We start from the raw sequence: 5,456 nt of genomic DNA, 5'->3' as shown, positions 1-5,456 counted from the left end.
CCACCTCTATTACACACAATACAGCTCAGATCTGATCTCCAAATCTCTTCCACTGCTTGCCTGCCTCCACTGCTCAATACCTGCTCAAGAACTGATGAGAATTGCTTCCCAAACTCGATTTTCACCTGCAAAATAGTCACTCATTTTTTGTTGGACGTGAGCAAAGGCTAAAATGCAGGCCAAATACGTGAGCAAACTCATTGGCATACTCAATCCTTTGATTGTGCAAGATCTGGTGCACAACTATAGTCACAACTGATAGCAATCTGATTCTCTACCACCTGTCCCTGTTGAACTGAACATGCACTGACATGCAACTGAGTTAACTGATGTATTCTTTAGTTGTATTATGAGTTAATAATTAGTTTAACAACTCATCATTAGTCTATCTGCAGTTAGACTAACTACAACCAGTTTAACTAAGTTAAACTGAACACAACTCCATCAACTGTACCTTCAGTCCACTAAACTCAACTCACTTGAGTTCTAACTGAAGTCATGCATGCAACAACTCAACTGACTCATAAGAAAAACGAATTTCCTTCTGACAGCTGCATGTGCCACTTCCGTAGCTCAAACTGAAGTGCTCCAAGAGAATAAGATTAAGTTTATAGTCCAAATATTATTGTGAGATAATAATATTTGACTTTTCTATTTTTGACAGCCAGTCTAAAAATAGACTTGATCACTCACACTGTGATCACTCACACTTTCATCAAAAATAGAAGTCCATCTATTTTTCCCAACTTGATCAATCATCCATAAACATAGACATGATCCATATGTCTAAAAATAGACATAGTCTAAAAATAGACTTGCGCCAAAAATAGCCTGCGGGCCCACTTAGTGAAGGCGACTCTTTTCACTAAGCTCCATCATCTTGTTGCAATCTCAACAATACTGATGTTGATTGGGCAGGCAGTGTGGTGGACCGTAAGAGCACTTCCGCGTACTGTTGCACCTTGGGATCTGCTTCGATATCCTGGATGAGCAGGAAGTAGAAGTCGGTGGCTTTGAGCATCGTCGAAGCAGGATATATTGTTGCTAGCATAACCTCATGTGAGGCAGTCTGGTTACGAAAGCTCTTCTGTGAGCTGTTTGGATTTACATTGGATACCACTGTGATTCTCTGTAACAACCAGAGGTGGGATTCGATTATTGAGGAATCCTGTATTCGTCAATTGCTCCAGCAGATAGACATCATCTGGGATATGGTAAGTCGATGAGCAAGGAAGCTCCATCATATTAAGATGATGTACAGGTTGATACACCTTGTCAAAGCCCCGAGGAAAGATCTAATCTGTGATTTTCCCAAACGACTTGGAGTCGGCAAGAAACCCTTGTACAAGGGTCCTGCATATTGCATACATTGAGCTCTGGGAGCTCTGAGGGCTTGCAGTTCCTACTAGAGCAACATATGACCACAGGGTGACTCACCCTCCCCTAGTGGTGCACACTGGAACAAGATGATTCGCTCTCTTGTGGGACAAGATGATTCGCTCTCTTGTGGAACAAGATGATTCGCTCTCCTGTGTAGCAGGATGATTAGTTCTCCTGTGAGGCCTGGATTGATGTGTTCTCCATGGCAATTCTAGTAGGATTGATGTGTTCTCATGTGAGGCCTGGATTGATGTGTTCTCCATGGCAATTGTAGCAGGATTGATGTGTTCTCCTGTGAGGACAGGATTGATTAGTTCTCTTGTCGAGGCATCCTATCTATGCAGTCTGGGACTCATGGGAAGTACCTCTCATCTGATCAATGAGCAGGGAAATGAAGTTAGGGACCATAGTAGTACCGATGGATGCATCGTTGTAACTACCGTACTCCCTACGCTAGGATGACCTCCATTGATCTGGGATCAATGATACTGGTCTGGGACCAGTTGTAGGAGTTGTACCATACTATGACGCTGACTTCGGGTCGGTTGAGACTGGTCTGGGATCAGTGGTACATACTCTGAGACTGACTTTGAGTCAGTGGAGGATGATATTGGTCTGGGACCATTAGAGTTGTACTCACTATGACGCTGACTTTGGGTTGGTTGAGGCTGGTCTGGGACCAGTGGTACATACTCTGAGACTGACTTTGAGTCAGTATGATGCATCCTCGATCATTTCTTCTTCTTCATAATTCGGACAAAAGTAGAGTAGAATAGAACAATGCAAGAGCATAGCAAAATAGAACAAAACAGTACAGATCAGTGCAGGGCAGAACAAGACAAAGCAGAATAGGCAAAATAGAGCAGAGCAGGGCAAGGGTCAGGTTGTACAAGGCAATGCATTTGATGGATGAATAGTAACGACCAATAGACAGATTGCAGATGAAGTTCTCCATGGTTGAGAGGGAGTGTTAAAATTGGCAACCAGGGCAAAACTTCATGTGGGTCATCTTATTCATGGCTAATAATATTTTTATTAGATTCCTCTCGTCGAGAGGTGTAGGATTGATATAAAGATCATCCAATTCCGATAAGTATTCATGGAGATATGAATTTATTTTGATTATGGAATTATTATCAAGCCGACCTATAACTCATGTAGGCTCAGAAGCCCAACAGTCGCATCTATTCACCCACCAACGTTGTGTATAAATATAAGAGGACTTTTCCTCATTTGGGCTCACTCATCTCATCACATCTCTCTCTCTCTACTGCGCAGATATGAGTCTCTTCTCTACTACTGCGCTGAAATGGGTCTCTCTCTCTCACACATGTGAAGCCGGAAGCTCTTGAATTTGAAGCTGCAACTGCATAAGTAAAGATTGACTTGCGTGGCCTAGAAGATCTCCTCTTTGGAACTGCGTTGTAGGTTCATCTGAACCTCCTTTGAAAGCCGCAACTTTTGGTGGTGGAATGAAGTCAATCCGACGAACGGTTTGCAAGATATCGACTGCCCTAGTTTGAAGCCGGAAACTGCTGAAACTGAAGCTGCAACTGCAGAAGTAAAGATTGACTTGCATGGCCTAGAAGATCTCCTCTTTGGAACTACACTGTAGGTTCATCTGAACCTACTTTGAAAGCCGTAACTTTTGGTGGTGGAATGAGGTCAATCCGACGAACGGTTTGCAAGATATCGACTGCCCTAGTTTGAAGCCGGAAACTGCTGAAACTGAAGCTGCAACTGCAGAAGTAAAGATTGACTTGCGTGGCCTAGAAGATCTCCTCATCTGAACTGCGCTGTAGGTTCATCTGAACCTCCTCTGGAAGCCGAAACTTTTGGTGGTGGAATGAAGTCAATCCAACTGTCGGTTTGTGAGATATGGTCTGCCCTATTTTGATAATGAAGCCGCTATTGTTGATGCTACTGATCTAGGGTTTGCTACTGTTGATATGAATCAGATTTATTGTACTATTTCTCTCTGCTGAATTATTGAAGATAAAAGAAGATCTGATCAAAGGGTTTCCCCACACATTGTGGGGTTTGTCCCTGGCTAGCCGCCACATCTTGTGTCTCTTGTCTTGGCTTGTTTTCTGTCGATCGTTTAATGTTCTATCTGCACTTTACTTTATGTACATGTGATTGCTAATCGGTGGAATATAATAAGAAAAAGAAGTAAACTGTTATAAGCATAGAACATACCATAACTTAACAGCTTGTCATCTTCAACCTTAAAGTAAAGGTTAGGATCAACATCACTCCTAGTGAATCCCAACTTCATCAAGTAGCTATCGATCCTCTCATACCATGCTCATAGTGCTTGCTTCAGCCCATATAGAGCCTTCTTCAACCTGCATACATGAGATTTTCAATCATAAATCTCAAATCCTTCAGGTTGCTCCACATAGACCTCTTCTTTGATAGAACCATGCAAGAATGCGGTCTTAACATCCATCTGATGTAGGTTCCATCCTTGTGAAGCCACAAGGGCTATGATCAAGCGGATGGTCATATATATGGAAACAGGTGCAAATATCATAGTCTATACCTCCCTTCTGGGATAAACCACAAGCAACAAAATGAACCTTATACTTTTCCATACTTCCATTTGCTGCATGCTTTATCTTGTAAAACCATTTTGAAGTAACAATTGTCTTGTCCAAGGTCTGGGAACTACTTCCCAGACATCATTCTCCATAATAGAATCATATTCTATGGTCATAGCACCCTTCCAAGTTAATGTATGATGACATCTGAGAATGATGAAGGCTCATTTTGTATGATCGTGCTCATGATGGTCAGGTATCCCTGATACCTGTCAAGTTTCTTACTTTGACGGAAGGTTCCTCAGGGTGCAGCATGTCCTTCAGCATCATCAAGTATCCCCTTAAGCCATGAAGGCCTCTTCCTAGAAGAGGAAGGCTCATGTGGATGAGAATCAATCAGATTCAATGGTTCTTCTACATCAAGCATTGATTCATCATCCTTTTCTTTCGGTTCCCTGGTGTCGGCTTCTTGAGAGCTCCTCAAAGTCGGAAGATTGTTCACCTTTCGGTGAACTTTTCTTCAGGAGTCTTGGAACCCAATGCTTGATGAGGGCATCGATTTTGTACATATACGGTGGTGATTGTAGTTTCAGCCCATAGAAACTTCGGAAGTCTTTGATCAAGTAGCATGGCCCGGACAACTTCCATCGTCGTGTGGTTATTCCTTCTCACCACACCATTATGCTCAGGAGTATGTGGTGTAGTAGTCTCCCTCTTAATGCCAACCTCAGGTATGCCTGAGTGAACCAATTGTAATATATCGGAGGTCTTGCTTTGGCTTGAGGGGAATGGTCCCCTTTTGAGCTTTCCTTCAGCACATCCTGGACATACACCTTCTTTCTCTACTCAGAATTCGGGCATCCATGTCACCATTTGTCTTACACCAAGTATAGCTTTATAAGGAAGGGGGGCAAACCTCCAATGCCAAAGTTCGGACTGAAGAGATGTGTCATAAGACATGACACCTAGCAGACTTCCATTGACCTGATATAATGAATCAACACTAAACCCAAGAGTAAAGGCATCTTTAACATTATTTTTCCATATAAGTGCCTTGCCATCGCTGAAGTTTACCTTGTAGCCTTTTGCTTCTGTTGCCGAGATAGAAACTAGGTTCTTTTTGAGGTCAGGTGCATTTAATACATCCTAGAATTTCTAGCCTTCTTGAATGCTTGTCCTTTTCCTTGATTCCCAGCTCTCCTCTTACCTTTGCTGTTGAATTTGTCATTCCTTTGATTGCCATCAGAGGGATTTCTAGTTGCACCATTGCATACTGTACCATGTTGCTCTAATCATGATTATCATCATGCTACCCATGTCCATGATTTTATCCATCATAATGCTGCTCAAACTAGTGTGCATCATCATCATGCTATCCTATATGTCCATGATCTCATGTTTCCCTTTATGTCCATGATTTCATTCATCATGATGCTCATGATCTCATACATAGTGACTTGCAGTCTATCGTAGATTTCCTTGGAGGTGTCCAGTTCAGAGATGTAGGCCACCAAGTGCTTGTCGATAGAGTCC

Source organism: Pinus tabuliformis, chromosome 3_2 (assembly GCF_031772625.1).
Source record: "Pinus tabuliformis cultivar Carrire ecotype Pingquan chromosome 3_2, CPIR1, whole genome shotgun sequence".
In the NCBI taxonomy this organism is placed as follows: Eukaryota; Viridiplantae; Streptophyta; class Pinopsida; order Pinales; family Pinaceae; genus Pinus; species Pinus tabuliformis.
This window is presented reverse-complemented; position numbering follows the sequence as displayed.